The sequence below is a fragment of the Scyliorhinus torazame genome, chromosome 4, assembly GCF_047496885.1.
Source record: "Scyliorhinus torazame isolate Kashiwa2021f chromosome 4, sScyTor2.1, whole genome shotgun sequence".
In the NCBI taxonomy this organism is placed as follows: Eukaryota; Metazoa; Chordata; class Chondrichthyes; order Carcharhiniformes; family Scyliorhinidae; genus Scyliorhinus; species Scyliorhinus torazame.
The window spans coordinates 109,726,980-109,748,128 of record NC_092710.1 but is presented as its reverse complement, the minus strand read 5'-3'; the positions used below and the strand labels follow the sequence as shown (position 1 = coordinate 109,748,128).

At 45.9% G+C, this 21,149-nt stretch overlaps 1 long non-coding RNA gene across 4 annotated transcripts; it reads left to right on the top strand.

Annotated features, from left to right (window-relative positions):
* Positions 1–131: 131 nt before the first annotated feature.
* On the top strand, positions 132–19,512 carry LOC140410404 (uncharacterized). 4 transcript variants are annotated; one of them, XR_011940641.1, is made up of 6 exons: positions 132–530; positions 3,749–4,276; positions 11,099–11,127; positions 15,100–15,390; positions 17,618–17,711; positions 19,098–19,512. It is a non-coding gene; the product is annotated as an uncharacterized lncRNA (long non-coding RNA). The 4 variants fall into 4 exon arrangements; XR_011940639.1 differs by lacking the exon at positions 3,749–4,276; XR_011940640.1 differs by lacking the exon at positions 3,749–4,276 and having other exon boundaries at positions 15,100–15,445.
* The last annotated feature ends 1,637 nt before the right edge of the window (positions 19,513–21,149 follow it).

Sequence of the window (21,149 nt, the reverse complement as noted above, 5' to 3'; positions counted from 1 at the left end):
CCTTTCCCGATTCCGCCTCCAGGCCGGCCGGACCGCTCTTTGATTGGTCCATGTGGCTGTCAATCGAACAGGCGGGGTCAAATCGCCGGCGGGCACCGTTATAGGGGCGGGGTCTTTGTGCAGCTATTTGCAGGGCGGCGGCTGCCTTGTCTTTCAGGCAAGGTCACTTGCTGGCCGTCGACGCTGTGAAGATTCAGTGCGTTCACAGCTCAAAGGAAAGGGCGCCGAGATCATTATTAATTTTTAGCCGTGGCTGACAGGGCTGTACTTTTTTAAAACTCAGATTTAGCGGTGTTACCGACATTGAGCCTAAACGCAATGTTTAACCGCACGTCGTGAATCGAGCGACCAGACTTGAGGGTGGTAGCAACAAAAAGACTTGCACTTCTGCAGCGCCTTAAATTAGGATGCCCCCAAGCCCTTTGCATCTGATAAAGGGCTTTTGATGTGTGATCGCTGTGGTAATATAGGCAAACCCGTCCAATTTGTGCATTGCAACCACCTGCCAGCAACGATTTGATAATGACCAGGTAATCTGTTTTGGTGATGTCGGGTCTCTTATTCTATTTTCTAATAAGAGTTGATTGGAGGTGTCCAAAATACCATTTTATCGCTAATGATTCACTTCAACACACTTGCATAAGAACTACATCAAAACTTAGAAATGAAATATTCAAATACAATTAATCAAAACATAAGAAATCACTTTTAAAATAAATAGATGGAATGTTTCAAGAACTTGAAAAGGTAGGGACTCTGGGAACCTTGACCATGACGTCTTACTCTTAAGGGAATCCTTAACTATGGACTAGTCCCTCATTTACTCGCATTGGTTTCTAAATCTCAGCTGAGACCACCTGGTTTGTTCAAATAGATGTCTGTTACTTTGAGGGCAATTTACTAATTAGACATTGGCCATTACTTAACTTTCCATTACAGAACTTTCTGCTCTTCACTCCGTCAGGTCTAACCCTGACTTTGTCATCAAACCTGCTGACAAAGGGGGTGCTGTTGTTGTCTGGCACACTGACCTTTACCTCGCAGAGGCTGAGCGCCAACTCTCGGATACTTCCTCTTACACCCCCTGGACCATGACCAGACCACTGAACATCAAGCCATTATCTCCAATACCGTTAGCGACCTAATTTCCTCCAGATGCCTGCCCCCTTTGGCTTCCAACATCATAGTCTCCCAACCCCGGACAGCCCGCTTTTACCTACTTCCCAAAATCCACAAAAAGGACTGTCCCGGCAGGCCCATTGTGTCAGCATGCTCTTGCCCCACCGAATTTATTTCCTTTTATCTTGACTCCATCCTCACTCCTCTGGTCCATTCCCTCCCCACCTACACCCGGGATTCCTCTGATGCACAGCATCATATTGACAGCTTCCAGTTCGCGGGGCCCTAACCGCATTCTATTCACCATGGATGTGCAATCCCTCTACACCTCCATCCCACACCAGGATGGCCTGAGAGCTCTTCACTTCTTTCTCGAAAAGAGGCCCGGACAATTCCCATCCACCACCCTCTCCTCTGCCTGGCTGAACACGTTTTTTTGATTATCATAGAATTTACAGTGCAGAAGGAGGCCATTCGGCCCATCGAGTCTGCACCAGCTCTTGGAAAGAGCACCCTACCCAAAGTCAACACGTCCACCCTATCCCCATAACCCAGTAACCCCACCCAACACTAAGGGCAATTTTGGACACTATGGGCAATTTATCATGGCCAATCCACCTAACCTGCACATCTTTGGAGTGTGGGAGGAAACCGGAACACCCGGAGGAAACCCACGCATACCCAAGCCGGAATCGAACCTGGGACCCTGGAGCTGTGAAGCAATTGTGCTATCCACAATGCTACTGTGCTGCCCACGTTCTATCTCTCAACAACTTCTTCTTTAACTCATCTCACTTTCTCCAAATAAAAGGTGTAGCAATGGGTATCCGCATGGGTCCTAGCTACACTTGCCTTTTTATGGGGTATGTGGAACATTCCTTGTTCCAGGCCTATCCGGGCCCCCTCCCACAACTCCTTTACCGATACATTGATGACTATTTTGGTGCCGTGTCATGCTCTCGCCCAGACCTGGAAAAATTCATCAACTTTGCTTCCAGTTTCCACATCTCCATCACTTTCACCTGGTACATCTCAGACACTTCCCTGATCTTTCTGTCTCCATTTCCAGCAATAGACTATCCACTAATATCACTACAAGCCCACTGATTCCCACAGCTATCTGGACTACAGCTCTTCGCACCCTACACCCTGTAAGGACTCCATCCCTTTCTCTCAACTCCTTCGCCTCCGTCGCATTTGTTCCGATGATGCCACTTTCCAAAATGGTGCTTCGAAAATGTGTTCCTTCTTCCTCAACCGTGATTTCCCACCTACAGTTGTGGACAGGGCCCTCAACAGTGTGCGATCCATCTCCCGCGCCACTACCCTCGCCCCCTCCACTCCCAGAACAAGGATGGAGTCCCCCTCGTTCTCACATTTCATCCCACCAGCCTCCGTATGCAAAGCATAATCCTCCGCCATTTTCGCCAACTCCAGCGTGATGCCACTACCAAACACATCTTCCCTTCACTCCCTCTGTCAGCATTCCGCAGAGACCGTTCCCTCTGAGACCATCTATTCCACTCCTCCATCATACCCAGTATCTCTCCCATCACCCATGGCACCTTTCCATGCAATCGCAGAAGGTGTCACACCTGCCCTTTACCTCTTCCATGCTTAAAATCCCAGGTCCAAAACACTCATTCCAGGTTAAGCAGCGTTTCACTTGCATCTCTTCCAATTTGGTCTACTGCATTCGCTGCTCCTAATGTGGTCTCCTCTATATCGGAGAGACCAAACGCAGACTGGGTGATCGCTTTACTGAGCATCTTTGCTCTGTGCGCATTCAGGACCCTGACCATCCTGTTGCTTGCCATTTTAACAAAAGACCCTGCTCCCATGCCCACATGTCTGTCCCTGGCCTGCTGCAATGTTCCAGTGAAGCACAACGCAAACTGGAGGAACAACATCTCATCTTCCGGTTAGGCACGCTACAGCCTTCCGGCCTGAACATCAAATTCAACAACTTCAGATGATCAGCTCTACCCCACCTCGACCCACTTGTTTTCATTTCATTTTAACTGTCTTTTACCATTTCTTTCTTTCTTAATATATATAATTGATTCACCCCCCCCCCCCCCCCCAATCTTATCCATCTTTCCTTCACCTTTCTCCTCTTTGCTTCCCCCTTCCCCTCCCCCCACATCTATAGTTCATCCTCTGATGTTAGTTTCCCTGCTGTTTCACCTTTCACATCTTTTGTTCTCTCTGGGGACTTCCATTAGCACTCTTTTCCCTTGGTTTCTGTGACCATTAGCACCCGGTTTCCCTGGATTTCTGTGGCTATGACTCATTTTTCATTCTCACTCCACAGTATAAATATTTCCCACTATCTCTGTCTGTTAGCTTTGACAAAGAGTAATCGGACTCGAAACGTTAGCTCTTTTCTCTCCCTACAGATGCTGCCAGACTTGCTAAGATTTTCCAGCATTTTCTCTTTTGTCGGCCATTACTTAAGATTGTCAGAAATAATTTAATGTCTACTTGAGCTGCCCTGCGAGAAGGGTTCTCACACCATGGCTAGCCATCAACCTTGCTGTAACTACTTAATTGATACATTTTTATTACTACATGCACTGGCATACAATTGTCTATTCATTGTGAAACATTTTTTGTTGACTTTCTGCAGACACGACTCTAAAGTTCAACAGTTTATTCATTATCTGAAACAATGACTATCTTGCCGGCATTGGACCCAGTCCAACGCCGGCATCTCCACATCATGGCTACCATCGACACCGCAAACTGCCGGCTCAAAGTGGAGAGGATCTCCAAGAAGATTGCGCATATAGACACTGACATTAAGTTTCTACAAAGATGCAAGAAAGCAGACAAGTACCTGCAAATGCTCGCATTCAAAGCATTGTCTTGCATCTTTGACTTTGTCTATATATATGTTTCTGGAACATACCTCTTCATTCACCTGAGGAAGGAGCAGTGCTCCGAAAGCTAGTGTTTGAAACAAACCTGTCAGACTTTAACCTGGTGTTGTAAGACTTCTTGCTGTGCTCACCCCAATCCAACACCGGGTGCATCTCCAAATCATGGCTACCATCGACGGTGCAAACTGCCGACTCAAAGTGGAGAAGATTTCCAAGAAGATCGCGCATAGAGACACTGACATTAAGTTTCTATAAAGATGCAAGAAAGCAGACAAGTACCTGCAAATGCTCGCATTCAAAGCATTGTCTTGCATCTTTGACTTTGTCTATATATATGTTTCTGGAACATACCTCTTCATTCACCTGAGGAAGGAGCAGTGCTCCGAAAGCTAGTGTTTGAAACAAACCTGTTGGACTTTAACCTGGTGTTGTAAGACTTCTTACTGTAGAAATAGGAAGATAGAGTAGCTAAACACGTGGCTAAACAGCTGATGTAGGAGGGAGGGTTTCAGTTATCTGCATCACTGGGAGCTCCTCCGGGTCAGGTGTGACCTGTCTAAGAAGGACGGGTTGCATCTAAACTGGAGAGGCATAAATATCCTGGCCGCGACATACGGGTGGATTTAAACTAGTATGGCAGGGCGGTGGGTACAGGAGCAATAGGTCAGAAGGTGAAAAAATTTATGGAGAACTAGGAAATAGGGCCACGATGGCTCTGAGGAAGAGCAGACAGGGAGATGTTGCTGAAAACAGCGCGACTGGTGGCCTGAAATGCATATGTTTTAATGCAAGAAGTATAAAAGGTAAGGCAGATGAACTTAGAGCTTGGATTAGTACTTGGAACTATGATGTTGTTGCCATTACAGAGACCTGGTTGAGGGAAAGACAGGACTGGCAGCTAAACATTCCAGGATTTAGATGTTTCAGGCGGGATAGAGGGGGATGTAAAAGGGGTGGAGGAGTTGCGCTACAGGTTAGGGAGAATATCACAGCTGTACTGCGGGAGGGCACCTCAGAGGGCAGCGAGGCTATATGGGTAGAGATCAGGAATAAGAAGGGTGCAGTCACGCTGTTGTGGGTTTACTACAGGCCTCCCAACATCCAGCGGGAGATAAAGGAGCAGATAGGTAGACCGATTTTGGAAAGGAGTAAAAGCAACAGGGTTGTTGTGTTGGGAGACTTTAACTTCCCCAATATTGACTGGGACTCACTTAGTGCTAGGGGCTTGGACGGGGCAGAGTTTGTAAGGAGCATCCAGGAGGGCTTCTTAGAACAATATGTAGATAGTCCAACTAGGGAAGGAGCTGTACTGGACCTGGTATTGGGGAATGAGCCCGGCCAGGTGGTAGAAGTTTCGGTAGGGGAGCATTTTGGGAACAGTGACCACAATTCAATAAGTTTTAAAGTGCTGGTGGGCAAGGATAGTAGTCCTAGGGTGAATGTGCTAAATTGGGGGAAAGCTAATTATAACAATATTAGGCAGGAACTGAAGAACATAGATTGGGGGTGGATGTTTGAGGGTAAATCAACATCTGACATGTGGGAGGCTTTCAAATGTCAGTTGAAAGGAATTCAGGACTGGCATGTTAATGTGAGGAAGAAGGATAAATATGGCAAATTTCGGGAACCTTGGATAACGAGAGATATTGTAGGCCCCATCAAAAAGAAAAAGGAGCATTTGTCAGGGCTAAAAGGCTGGGAACAGACGAAGCCTGTGTGGAATATAAGGAAAGTAGGAAGGAACTTAAGCAAGGAGTCAGGAGGGCTGAGAGGTGTCACGAAAAGTCATTGGCAAATAGGGTTAAGGAAAATCCCAAGGCTTTTTACACGTACATAAAAAGCAAGAGGGTAGCTAGGGAAAGGGTTGGCCCACTGAAGGACAGGGGAGGGAATCTATGTGTGGAGCCAGAGGACATGGGCGAGGTACTAAATGAATACTTTGCATCAGTATTCACCAAAGAGAAGGAATTGGTGGATGTTGAGTCTGGAGAAGGGTGTGTAGATAGCCTGGGTCACATAGCGATCCAAAAAGATCTGGGTGTCTTGAAAAATATTAAGGTGGATAATGTTGTGTTATTCACCCTGGGGCAAGATGAATGGTAAAGCATACACTAAACGTAGGCGTTTGTTCAATACGATTTATTGAACTTCTGTAACAATGCACACAGCTGGCTGTGGGTTGACACTCTACTACTCTTAAGTGTACTAACTCTAACTTACTAGACCAGGCTAGCTCTGATCCACGTGTAGAAGGTGCTGACTGATATATACACCCTGTCAATACAGTTGTCACCACTGGAAAAAAGACGGAGTACTGATGCCTCATGTGTTTTATAGTTGGAAGCCCCCCTCTGGTGTTCTGTCTGGTGATTGGTTGTGTTCTTTCCTGTATGTTGATTGGCTAACCTGGGTGTCTGTCACTGCCTGTTTTTACCTCATGATGTGCATGGGTGCATTTTATGACAGATAAGTCCCCAGGGCCTGATGGGATCGCCCCAGAATACTGAAGGAGGCAAGAGAGGAAATTGCTGACGCCTTGACAGAAATCTTTGGATCCTCATTGTCTTCATGTCCCGGAGGACTGGAAAATAGCCAATCTTGTTCCTTTGTTTAAGAAGGGTAGCAAGGATAATCCAGGGAACTACAGGCCGGTGAGCCTTACATCAGTGGTAGGGAAGTTACTGGAGAGGATTCTTCGAGACAGGATCTACTCCCATTTGGAAGCAAATGGTCGTATTAGCGAGAGGCAGCACGGTTTTGTGAAGGGGAGGTCGTGTCTCGCTAACTTGATAAGAGTTTTTCGAGGAGGTCACAAAGATGATTGATGCAGGTAGGGCAGTGGATGTTGTCTACATGGACTTTAGTAAGGCCTTTGACAAGGTCCCTCATGGCAGACTGGTACAAAAGGTGAAGTCACACGGGATCAGAGGTGAGCTGGCAAGATGGATACAGAACTGGCTAGGTAATAGAAGGTAGAGAGTAGGCAGGGGCAGCACGGTAGCATTGTGGATAGCAAAATTGCTTCACAGCTCCAAGGTCCCAGGTTCCATTCCGGCTTGGGCTGTGTGGAGTCTGCACATCCCCCCCCCCCCCCCCCCCCCCCGTGTGTGCATGGGTTTCCTCCGGGTGCTCCGGTTTCCTCCCACAGTCCAAAGATGTGCAGGTTAGGTGGATTGGCCATGATAAATTGCCCTTAGTGTCCAAAATTGCCCTTAGTGTTGGGTGGGGTTACTGGGGTTATGGGGATAGGGTGGAGGTGTTGACCTTGGGTAGGGTGCTCTTTCCAAGAGCCGGTGCAGACTCGATGGGCCGAATGGCCTCCTTCTGCACTGTAAATTCTATGTAACAATGGAAGGGTACTTTTCTGAATGGAGGGCTGTGACTAGTGGTGTTCTGCAAGGATCAGTGCTGGGACCGTTGCTGTTCGTAGTATATATAAATGATTTGGAGGAAATGTAACTGGTATGATCAGCAAGTTTGCGGATGACACAAAGGTTGGTGGAATTGCGGATAGCAATGAGGACTGTCAGAGGATACAGCAGGATTTAGATCGTTTGGAAACTTGGGCGGCGAGATGGCAGATGGAGTTTAATCCGGACAAATGTGAGGTAATGCATTTTGGAAGGTCTAATGCAGGTAGGGAATATACAGTGAATGGTAGAACCCTCAAGAGTATTGACAGAGAGATCTTGGTGTACAGGTCCACAGGTCACTGAAAGGGGCAACACAGGTGGAAAAGGTAGTCAAGAAGGCATACGGCATGCTTGCCTTCATTGGCCGGGGCATTGAGTATAAAAACCTTAGTTAGGCCACACTTCGAGTATAGTGTTCAATTCTAGTCACTACACTACCAGAAGGATGTAAAGGCTTTAGAGAGGGTGCAGAAGGGATTTACCAGGATGTTGCCTGGTATGGAGGGCATTAGCTATGAGGAGAGGTTGAATAAACTTGGTTTGTTCTCACTGGAACGAAGGAGGTTGAGGGGCGACCTGATAGAGGTCTACAAAATTATGAGTGGCATAGACAGAGTGGATAGTCAGAGACTTTTTCTCAGGATAGAGGGGTAAATTACTAGGGGGCATAGGTTTAATGTGCGAGGGGCAAGGTTTAGAGGAGGCGTACAAGGTAAGTTCTTTACACAGAGGGTAGTGGGTACCTGGAACTCGCTGCCGGAGGAGGTGGTGAAGCAGGGACGATAGTGACGTTTAAGGGGCATCTTGACTAATACATGAATAGGATGGGAATAGGGGGATACCGACCCCGGAAGTGTAGAAGATTTTAGTTTAGACGGGCAGCATGATCGGTGCAGGCTTAGAGGGCCGAAGGGCCTGTTCCTGTGCTGTACTTTTCTTTGTTCTTTGTTGTTCTAATTCCAGCCTTGGGTGACTGTCTGTGTGAAGTTTGTACGTTCTCCCTGTGACTGCTTGGATTTCCTCCGTGTGCTCTGGCTTCCTCCCACAGCCCAAAGATGTGCAGGTTAGGTAAATTATCCCTTAGTGTTCAGGGTTGTGTGGGTTAGGTGGGGTTACCGGGTTGCAGGGATAGGACGCGAGCCTGGTGAGGGTGCTCTTTTGGAGGGTCGGTGCAGACTCAATGGGCCGAATGGCCTTCTTCTGCACTGTAGGCAATCTATGACTTAATATAATTAAGTACAGTATCAGTAACTAGGAAATGAATGGAAATAAAGATCGACAATTCCCCAGGACCTGACGGTTTCCATTCAATGATGTTAAAGAAAGTAGGGGAGCACATTGTAGATGCCCTAACTATAATCTTTCAGATTCCCTAGATTCAGGAGTAGTCCCTCTGGATTGGAAAATTGCAATTCCACTTTTTCAGAAGGGTGAAATGGATGAACCAGGGAATTACAGACTGTTTAGCTTAACATCTGTGGTGGGGAAATTGCTGGGGTCTATAATTAGGGATGGGACAACTGAACACCTAGAAAAATGTTGGTTGATCAGTGAGAGCCAGCATGGATTCGTGAAGGGAAGGTCATGCCTGACTAATCTTATTGAATTTTTTGAAGAGGTGACTAAGGTAGTGGACAGGGGAATGTCTGTGGATGTTATTCATATGAAGAAGGCATTTGATAAAGCCCCACATAAGAGACTATTAACTAAGCTGGAAACCCACAGAGTTGAGGGCAAGTTATTGGCATGGTTAAGAAATTGGTTGAGTGGCAGGTGACAGGGAGTGGGGATAATGGGTAATTACTCTAATTGGCTGGACTAGTGTGATAAATGTTGAATTTTTTACCCGTCAGTCTGGCCTCAATAAAACTCGAGATGGATTTGTAGGCATAGTATTCTTTATTTTTAACCAACTTGCAAGTCTGACTCGCTTCACAAAAACCCAGAACACAAGCTGCCTCCTGGGGTCTTCCGAACCGAGTGCTATTGGAGACAAAGGAATCTCTACAAATACATTCAAATGGCATCAGGTTTCACATACACGATTCCCATACCCCTCCTATTCCTATACCCCTCCTGACCTGGCCATAGATCCTAATTGGCTCACTTCTCATTCCTTAACCCTGGGCCTCTTGTTACCCAGCATTCTTTTCCCCTCCTCTACCAGACACCCCTCCCCCCTTCCTGGCCATGCTTTGCTGAAATCCTTTGTCCTTTGTGAACTCACTAGAATTAAACTGGCCTACATCCACATTACTGTAACTAATATTTAAACTAACTATTTTATATCACATTCGTCAAGTGGTGGGTGTATCACAGGGATCTGTGCTGGGGCCTCAATTATTCATTAATGACTTGGATGATGGCATAGAAAGTCATATATCCAAATTTGCTGATGATATAAAGTTAGGTGGCTTTGTAGACAGCCTATTATAGGGGAGGTGGTGGCTTAGTGTATTGTCACTGGACTAGTAAACCAGAGACCCAGTGTAATGCTCTGGAAATCGAAGTTCAAATCCCACCACTGCAGATGGTGAAATTTGAATTCAATTAAAAAATCTGGAATTAAAGTCTAACATGACCATGTAACTACTGTTGATTGTTGTACAAACCCATCTGGTTCACTCATGCCCTTTAGGGAAGGAAATGTACCATCCTTACCTGGTCTGGCCTCCATGTGACTCCAAACCCACAGCAATGTGGTTGACTCTTGATATTGACTCTTAACTGCCTCCTCAAGGGCTATTAGCGAAGGACAGTAAATGCTGGTACAGCCTGCGATACCCACCTCCCATAAACAAATAATTTTTAAAAATATGATAGCATAAAAATGCAAGAAGATATTGACAGACTAGATGACTGGGCAAATTGTGACAGATGGAATTCAATGCGTGAGGTTATCCATTTTGGACCAAAAAAGGATAGAGCAGAATACTTTTTAAATAGAAAGAGGTTAGATACAGTGGATGTCTAAAGAGGCTTGGGAGTTCAATGCTAGCCTTTATATCTAGAGGATTGGAGTATAAAGACACAGGGATTATGCTTCAGCTATACAAAACTCTGGTTAGACCCCACTTGGAGTACTGTGAACAGTTCTGGGCACCACACCATTGGAAGGATGTTTTAGTCTTGGAGGGAGTGCAACAGAGGTTTACAAAAATGATATCTGGACTACAGGGTTAGGTTACGAGGAGAGATTACTCAAATTAGGCCTGTTTTGGCTAGAATTTAGAAGGTTAAGGGGTGATCTGATCAAGGGATTCAAGATATTAACAGGGAATGCCCGGATAGATAAAGATAAACTATTTCTACTGGTTGGAGATTCTAAAACTAGGGAGCATAGTCTAAAAATTAGGGCCAGACCATTCAGAAGAGATGTTAGGAGGAACATCTTCACTCAAAGGGTTAGGAGGAACTTCTTCACTCAAAGGGTGGTAGAGTTTGGAACTCTCTCCCACAGACAGCAGTTGAAGCTGGAACCGTTCATTTTAAATCTGAGATAGATAGATTTTTGTTAAGCAAAGATATTAAAGGATATGGGCCAAAGATAGTTATGTGGAGTTAGGTCACAGATCAGCCATGATCTTATTAAATGGTGGGACAGGCTCGAGGGTCTGAATGGAATCGAACTTCAAATCCCACCTCTGCAGATAGTGATTTATTCCTATGATTTGTGTCTTGCAGGCAGTGAACAGGCTTTGGGGAGTCAGGAGGTGAGTTACTTGATGCAGAATTTCATGCCTTTGACCAGTTCTTATAGCTAAGCGATTGATATGCTTGGTCCAGTTCATTTTCTGGTCAATGGTAACCCCCCCGGATGAAGTTAATGGGGGATTCAGCAATAATAATGCTGATGAATGTCAAGGGGGGATGATTACAATAGAACTGGGGGTGGGGGGGGCTGACTCTTGGCTACTTGATTATTTATCCGCTTGTTTGTTGGCCACAAACAGGTCCCGGAACAGTTGGGTGAATGGCTCCCATGTTCTGAAGAAGCCGTCTTCCGACCCCCGGATAGCGAATTTGATTTTCTCCATTTGGAGAAATTCCAATAGGACGGACAGCCAGTCTGCAGCTTTAGATGGTGCTGCTGACCGCCAGCCGAGCAGGATTCTATGGCGGATGATCAGGGAGGCAAAGGCAAGGGTGTCCACCCTCCTCCCTATGAAAAGATCTGGCTGGTCTGATACCCCGAAGACCGCCACATTCGGGCACAGCTCAACCCTCACCCCCACCACTTTGGACATTGCCTCGAAGAAGGCTGTCCAGTACCCATCAAGACTGGGGAAAGACCAGAACATGTGAGCGTGGTTGGCTGGGCCTCCTTGGCACCGTTCACATCTGTCCTCCACCTCCGGGAAGAACCTACTCATTCGGGTTCTTGTTAAGTGGGCTCTATGTACCACCTTTAGTTGTGTTAGGTTGAGTCTTGCGCACATGGAGGTGGAGCTGTCCCTATGCAGTGCTTCACTCCAGAGTCCCCACCCTATTTCGAGCCCCAGGTCTTCCTCCCATTTCTTCCTCGCCGTGTCCAGTACAGTGTCGGCCCTCTCTACCAGTCGTTTGTACATGTCGCTAGTTTCCTTTACCTAGAATGTTTGCATCCAGTAACTCCTCTAGTAGTGTCTCTCGTGGTGGTCGTGGGTACGTCCTTGTCTCCTTCCGTAGGAAGTTTTTAAGCTGCAGGTACCTTAGGTCGTTGCCCTTAGCTAGCTGAAATCTCTCTGTCAGATCATCCAGTGTTGTGACCCTGCCGTCAGTCTATAGGTCCCTGACTGTCAGTGTTCCCCCCGTCCTGTCTCCACATTTTAAAGGTGGAGTCGGTGAGTGCTGGTACAAACCTATGGTTGTTTACTGATGGGGGCTTTGTCGGACATTTCGGTCAGGCCGAATTTCTGCCGTAATTGGTTCCAGGCTACTGAGCTGCTGGAGTGTTTTTGGGGTCACCATGTATATATTTACATTAATTTGCCAATCACTCACCCTTTCTACATGGTTTTTTAAAATAAAAATTCCAATTAAAGGTCAATTTAGCGTGGCCAATCCACCTACCCTGCATATTTTTGGGTTGTGAGGGTGAGACCCATGCAGATATGGGGAGAATGTGCAAACTCCACACGGAAAGTGACCCGGGGCTGGGATCAAACCTGGCTCCCGCCATGGGCACCTGCAACTTTATTAACATATTGTATTTTGTTGCATTCTTCTCTTAGCTTTAGGTTTTGAGTATTTTTCACCTCGGTGGCCTTTTGCAGTTGAACTTTGAGCATTGACATTTAGGTGTTGCAGCCTCTATCTCTTCAAATGACTCTGAAGTGTAGTTATCTATTTGTTTTGATTGTGTCTCTGTCCATTTTGAAGACTTGTATTTTTGATCTTTTGAATTGTCTTGTGGTGAACTGTTTCCCTGTATCTTCGGTCTATAGTATCTGAATTCATACTCCATTCAACCTGACTTCTGATGTAAAATATTTCTTGTAAATACCTGGTACCCGACTGCAATACTGAGCCCCTCTTTTATTTAGCATTGCCAATTGTTTATTTTGGTATAAATTTAACCCCCCCCCCCCCAACCTCCCTCTATAATAATAATAGTAATCTTTATTATTGTCATAAGCAGGCTTACATTAACTCTGCAATGAAGTTACTGTGAAAAGCCCCTAATCGCCACATTCCAGCGCCTGTTCGGGTACTCAGAGGGAGAATCCAGAATGTCCAATTCACCTAACAAGCACGTCTTTCAGGACTTGTGGGAGGAAACCGGAGCACCGAGGAAACCCATGCAGACACAGGGAGAACGTGCAGACTCCGCACAGCCAGTGACCCAAGCCGGGAATCGAACCTGGGACCCTGGAGCTGTGAAACAACAGTGCTAACCACTGTGCTAAAGCACATCCTCAGATGGATTCTGTTTCTCTGATCTGGAAACATTCTTAGACTGGCAACTTGTCACTTCAGCTTTTTTTGCTCATTTTGTTATTAAATTCACCTTTCCCTGTACATAAGACAAACAATTCTTGTATTGGGAACAAAGGTTATTATAAAACACTTGGGCAGTCTCCTCATCATCCCGATTGACTATCTCTCTTCCTACAAAACATGTAAACCACACTCTCTCCCTCTGGAAAGGTTCTTGGGTCTTCATACTTAGGCTGCTTGGTGGAGTCAGTCATAATTGCATCATCCATATCACAGAACTTCGAGCAGTGTTCTATTCACACTATATCCAATTAGTCTGCTGGCTACCACTGGTGGTTACCCATTCGCAGAATGACATAGAAACGATGAGCAGGAGGCGGTCCCTTGAGCCTTGTGATGAATGTAGGAAAATTTTATATAGTTTTTAGTATCCTGGTTTAACATACAGGCAGACTCTGTGTCTGCAAAAGGTGCAATTAAGATATTGTAAAAGCAAGATCATCATTCATTTCAACCATGTAATTGTTTACCTTTATAAGGCCGAATAGAATTTTGTTATGATTGCTGGAAATTCCCTGGAGAATAGATCATTTGAGACATGTGTTTAGACCTATGTAAGCAGGTCAGGGGATCTGAGTGTGATAAAGATGATATAATTAATGGGAGGAGCCAGGTCTTTGGCAGGTAGCTTAGCTTTTAGTTTTGCTTGGAGCTTTAAGCTGAGCAGCAGCTTTTGCCAAAGGCTGTCAGGTTAAGCAATAGTCTGACACCGACAGAAGGATCTGCAGGTTGTTTCTTGAAAGTATCTCTCTCTCTTCAGTCTTTCCAAGAAATCTCTTTTCAAATGTACAGCAAATAACCCTGCGTTATTTATAAGTGGCTTTGGGCCTATGATGGGCTTTGCTTAATTGGAGGTAGAGAAGGTATGAGTTAGAAGTTAAAGTGTTTCCTTTTACTGTTAAGAATTGTTTAACTGTTAATTGTAAGCTATTTTCTGTGATGTCACTTGTGTGTCAAAATGCCATCTGGTATATCTCTCAAGATAAAGTCTCTTTTTTTGATATACTGGCCGGATGGAGTGATATACTTTGAGCAAGGATTCCTATTTGTGGCAACAAATATAGGCAAATTATGAAACCCCTATAATTAGGAAATTGTTAACCACTTAAGAAAGCCAGATTTGCTCATAAGCCACAAAACTATCCACTTAGTCATGTCGTAAATATTTGTAGTAAAATGATTCAGAGAAGATTTTGTTTGTCCAGCTTTATTAGTGAAGATTTCTTCACTTTGTCAGTGTAAAAAATAAGGGGACAGGACAAGATAAAGGACCAGCACGGAAGGCATTTTTGTCATGTCAGCAAACAAATGTTAGATCCGAAGCAAGCAGCCATGCATAAACAGTAGTTTAGAAAATCATCATCAGGTTTATTACTCGTTACAGTCAAACCTCACCACTCCCCGGAGGGTCTCCTTCCCCGACCAGTACCCAGGTCAGGATTTTTAGACTAGAGGGGCTACTCCTGTTAAGGGGAAGCCATGCCCCGGTACCGGGGAGGTTCATGATCCTGGGAAACCTGATGGTTCCTATCCCGTGACCTCCGCTGGGGTTATACCACCAAACATTAATTCTTACAAACCAGAATATGCATTGTTTCAGTCACTAATGCACCACATGCCAACTGGGAAAGGTTCTTTTGCTGGCAGTGTATGACTCTAATTGGGATTATCCAGGAATCTTAGCGTTATCCCATTTTGTTTTCCAGATTTCATCTTTTTAAAGAGTACTTTTTCAATTTGTTATGACGACCACAAAGGATAGCGGATTGTCGATTGATATCCCCATGCAGTTCGCGGAATATGCTACTGAGGCTCGTCCAATAGGAACCATTCAGCCGGAGATTAAAACCCGCAGCACAAACCCACACCGGTGTTCCCGATGGTCTCCGGACTGGGATGCAAGTATTGTACGCCGTGGCAATGGTTCTTTTCATTGTTTGAATAAACAAGAGTATAATATGAAGCCTGGCCTTGGCGGAGTTATTACATTGGTGACGGTGAGTAAAAACAAGATTCCTGAGCAGCCTTCAGAGTGAAACAAACAGCTCTCCGGTAAGCAACAAAGAAAATGCTTCTTTTTGGTAAACTCGAGCTTTATGATATTAATGGAGACGACTGGGCCCAATATACAGAGCACATGTGCTATTTCTTCCGGGCTAACAACATGGTGGGGGACAAAAGAAGGAAATTCTACAGCATGTGAGGCCCCAACATTAAGCGTAATAAAAAAAGTCTGACTTTTGCAGACGCCCCTGATTCAAAAACCTTTGATGAGTTCATAGACCTATTGCAAAACCACTATGCCCTCAATCATTCTCCAGAGGTGCCATTTCAATACAGCAGGGAGAATCTATCACTGAATTCCTAAGTAGGCTACAGAAACTGGTGGGGTACTATGAATTTAGTCTATCTCTGACCGAGATGCTGTGTGATCACGGATAGTCTTTAAGACAGAGATAGATAGGTTCATGATTAATAAGGGGATCGGGGTTATGGGGCGAAGGCAGGAGAATGGGGATGAGAAAATATCAGCCATGATTGAATGGCGGAGCAGACTCGATGGGCCGAGTGGATAAATTCTGCTCCTATGTCTTATGGTGATAGATTAGTATGCGGCATAAACAAGGTCACGACTCAAAAAAAGGTACTGATGAAACCTACTCCAGAGTTGAAAAAGGCTATTAAGATAATCCAATCCCTGGAGAATGCAAAGAAGGGGGCTCAGGAACTACAAGGGGCACTGGACAGTGGTGTCCTCCAGTTTAGGGGAGAGGCCTTGTACAAGAATGCCCATATCTAGATGAAGGTGCCTATGTGAGTCGCCCATGGCCTGACTGGAGCTCCACAGAAGCTCCCTGGCAGTCAAGAAAACCTCATGGCAATCCCAGGTAAACCAGGGAACCCACTCTGGAGTATCAGCTAAGGGACTACTGTTAGCACTGTAGAGGAATGGAGGCGGCATCTTGCAAGGGTACGAGTTTGGAGGCTTTACGCCCCTGCCGTTCTCGCCGGCTCGGTACTCCACAAGCTTGGTGGTGGTGGCAGCCCTGAGGGTGTGGGGACAATGGAGACAGCACATGAGATTGGAGGGGGCGTCAGTGTGGTCACCAATCTGGGATAATCACCGGTTTGTTCCGGGGGGGCTGGACGGGGGCTTTGGGAGGTGGCAGCGGACAGGGATTGAGAGATTTGGGGATCTCTTCATTGAGGAGGGCTCCCCGAGCCTGGAGGCATTAGAGGACGAGTTTGAGTTGCCGAGTGGGAATGTTTTGGAACCTGCAGGTACACTATTTTGTCCGGAGGCAGGTTCCAAGCTTTCCTCGCCTTCCCCTAAGGGGACTACAGGATAAGGTGATGTCAAAAACAGGGGTTGGGGAGGGGAGGTTTTCGGAGATATACAAGGAGTTGATGGCGTGGGAAGGGGTCTCTATCGGGGAGGTGAAGAGGAAGTGGGAGGAGTTGGGAGGGGAGTTGGAAGTCGGACCATGGGAAAAGGCCTTGAAGAGAGTCAATTCATCCTCGTCGTGTGCCAGGCTTAGCCTGACACAGTTCAAGGAGGTTCATAGGGCTCATATGACTGTAGCCCGGATGAGTAGGTTTTTTGAGGAAGTGGAGGATAAGTGCAGGTGGTGTGGGGGTAACCTGGCGAACCACGTACACATGTTCTGGGCATGTCCGAAGTTAAGGGGATTCTGGCAGGGATTTGCGGATGTCATGTCACGGGTCCTGGAAGGGAGGGTAAATCCGAGTACAGAAATGGCAATATTTGGGGGACCGGAGGATCCGGGGGCCCAGGGGGGAGAGAAGCCGATGTTTTGGCCTTTGCCTCCCTGGTGGCCCGGAGACGGATTTTGCTGGGATGGAGGGACTCGGAGCCTCCAAAGTCAGGAGTGTGGGTGAGTGACATGGCAGGGTTTCACAGGCTGGAAAAGATTAAGTTTGCCTTGAGAGGTTCAATTCAGGGATTTGCTCGGAGGTGGCTTATTTTAAGGAAAACTGAACGTCAACAGAAAGAGGGGTGGGGGGGAAGTGGGGGGAGGAAAATGAGTGGCATGGCAGTGTAAAATACTAATATATGGGTAGTTAGGAGCTAGGGCAGGGGAGTAGTTGGTTATGTTATTTTAATATTGTTGCGTGTGTCGGGCCACTAGGCTGTTTCGAATGTTAATTTGTCAAACTGTGAAAATTACAAATGCTTCAATAAAATGTTTTCTAAAAACAAAGCACTGTAGATGGGCACAACCAAGGGAAGGCTGCTGGAATCAGCAATACACGTATTACCCAGACAAGAAGGCCTGCACAAGCTTGTACCATGCAGGTAAACCCATTTCCAGACTAAGAGATGATGCAACTGAACTGTATTGTCACGACTAATGTTGCCCCAACGATGAGGCTATTCGTGAATGGTTATCCATTAGAGGTGGAGGTGGTCATGGATGTTGCTGTCTCCACCACTGGAGAACAGACATTTAATCGCCTCCAGGCTGGCATCCTACCTCTGAGTCTAGAGGACACCAGAGCTACATTAGCCACCTATATGGGGACCTTTACTGATTATGGGAACCACAATGACTCCAGTGACCTATAGACAAGAGTCAGTCTGACTTCCACTCATTATCGCGTGAGGACAAGGACCAAGTCTTATGAGCAGAGATTGACTCCAGTGGATACTGGATTGGCTGGAAATTTTCAGATTGGGCATTGGAGGACTCTATGAAATTATCAATATCCTGAAGTCTTCCAAGAGGGCCGTTCCCTGGCATGGACATCCTGACATTGCTAGCCTGGACCCTGGTAGTGCCCTCTAACTGCCACCTGGGCACCACAGTGCCAGGGTGCTCAGGTGGCAGTGCCAAGGAGCCTAGGCAGCATCGAGGGTGCCGCCTTGCCCAGAGCCCGACCACCCGGAGGCTCTCTGATCGCCTGAGAAACCACCTAAGCACCATTACATCTGGACCATGTTTGTCGAAAGCAGTGCTAAACAGCACCACGGCGAGGTCTCCTAGGTGCCGATTCTCCCAACTCTTAACCACCTCATGCAACACAAACTCCACTGCAGTAGCCACCACACAGGGAAAGGGATTTGGGTTCTGCCATCCAGTGGCTGTAGCGTCATCTAGCATTTGGGTTTCATTTCACTTCATGTTTGCCTGTCACACTTTAGTTGCCTTCCTTTCTGCCTTAGTTGCTAATGGATTGAGTTATTTCCTTTCCTGAGACTGTCATGCAGTTTTAACTGGTATCTCAGTTTTTGGGACTATAAAGGTTAATATAGGACTGGAGACACAATACTGTCTACATTATGACACAGTGAGTCTCATGGGAGTAGTAGAGTGTAGTAGTTAGTCTTGTAGAATCAGTATGAATGAAGATAGCATTTAGTCAGGACTGTATCCAACTGTATATAGTTATTAAGAGTCATACAAGCCTCTACACTTCTTCATGAGACAACACATAATCTTACAACATTGTGGCAGTATTGAATGACCCCAAAATACCCAAGAATGAAGAAGTAAAAAACTTCTGACCTGAGAGAAGAGCACCTAACTTAAAGACCTCAAACACAGAGCTAGAGATCACCTAAAATGTTCCATTACAAGTGTGGAGGCTGGGGGTGTTATTTATTGTGTTATGTTTGCATTCAAAATTGTTGTTAAAAAATCACAAATTCCTTCATAAAATGTTTTGTTTTTTTTAAAACAAGTGTGGAGGCTGAAGGGCAGAAGAAAGATCCACTATGCCATGTAAGAGGAATCTCCCAGAGCATGTGGAAGTCCATTGTGAAATCTGATTGAAAGCAGAGTCAAAGGACCTAACCAGATCGTGAAAAGATGAGCACACTCCAAAAACAAGGCTGAAATAAGCTTTTAAACTAATTTCACTTATCTTTTTTTGATTTGATTTGATTTATTATTGTCACATGTATTAGCATTCAGTGAAAAGTATTGTTTCTTGCATGCTGTACAAACAATGCATACCGTACATCGGGAAGGAAGGAGAGACTGCAGAATATAATCAGGCAGCACAGCTTGAAGGACAATGCAGCCCAGATAAAAAGTTGATGCTATAATACATGGCAATTGCACACAAAAAATAAAAATGTAAGTCAGAGCAAAAAATTAGCTTCAGTTCGATCAGCCAAGCTTTACAAAGCTTATAGGAGCATAAGCAGCATATGGGAGCCCAAGGATACCAGTGCCATCCAGTGCAAGCATATTTGCAGTAAGAGTCTTCTGCTTGAGTATCTTTGGCTCAAAGTCATTCAGCTGGAGTGCAGACGCTGCAACATATCAGGGAGGGCGAGAGTTACATGGACACTTTGTATCAAGAGGCAGTCACACCACTTAGGATAGGATCTTATGGTTTGGAAAGTGGTCAGGGACAGGAGGGTGTGATTGCAGCTGAGGCAGATAAGGGGACCCAGAGGGAGGAGTAATTGCCTCTGTAATTGTCCAACATGTTTGAAGTTCTTTCAGCTTGTTTGTATGTATGAGAGTGAGAGTTGCAGGGTGGATGAGCTGACTGACCATGGCACTGTGGTGTAGGATGCCATTCAAGTTAGGGGAGCACAGCCGAGTTGGTAGGGTCGAAGCTGACCTGCAAAGATGGGACAGCCTCCTAATGTCCTTGGCCGTCAGGGTTCAATCAATCAAAATGAATATCTTGCCAAAATTCCGGTTCCTATTTCGGTGTCTACCCAAGTAATTTTTCAGGGGGTTGAATGAATTATATCAGGCTTCGTATGGGTGGGAAAAACTCCTGAGGGTTCGGCGGGGTGTCCTAAAGAGGGGGGGGTGCCTTGTGCTGCCAAGTCTGATATTGCCAAGAGCAGGTCATGCACTTGGCGCGTACACTGATGTCACATGCCCTGTATGTCCGTGTTTTGGGTGCAAAATCACTGAGGAGATTCCACCGCTAGCTGCCCGCATGCAAGGCAACAGGACTGTCAAGAATTGAAATTGGATCTTTTCATAATAAGGAAGAGAGAGTCAGAGACTCAAACAGGCCAGGATCTCACAACTAATATGCTGGAGAGAGCTGGTCAGGAGAGTCAACAGCAGGACAGAGCAGTGATGGTGTAAGCTCCAGGGCGTCTGGCGAACAACCCATTAAGAAGAATCTGAAATCAGGAACAAAGCAATATAAAGATGATTTCTTGAGGTATGGCTTTATTAATTATGACAATAAAAATCAGGATGCAAAGCCCATGTGTAATATATGCAGGGAAGTACTGGAAAATGGAAGTTTAAAGCCCTCAAAACTTCAATGCATTGAAGACCAAGCAAGGCGAGTTCGAGGACAAACCTCTTGATTTTTTCAAAGAATGCAGCGAGAACCTAAATCATCAGCTGAAGACCTTAGCAGAAATGTAACATTGAATGACAAAGCAAGTGAGATCGCGAGGACCAAGCAGGCTTACCTTTGTCATTAAAGGGAAGCAAAAATAGTGTGTCGCCAAGGTTGCCCAACGTGGGTCATGAAGGTCGGCTGGTGTGAGTCGCAAATGTCGGCCGCCGTTGCTCCCGAAGATCGGCCAGTTGGTAAAATTAGGTCCCGGGAAAAAAAGTTTGAAAAGTACTGGTGTAGAGGGTCCAGTCTGGGGGCACTGGTGTGGCCTCTGTGCCATTTGCTTCGGAAAAGTACTTGTCAAACCCAGTTGTTATATCCATTAAAAAAATTTGGAGGCAACTCTGTCAACATTTCAAGCTGGGGTCAGTGTCAAGGCTGGTCCCCATTTGTGTTCGAACCACCTGTT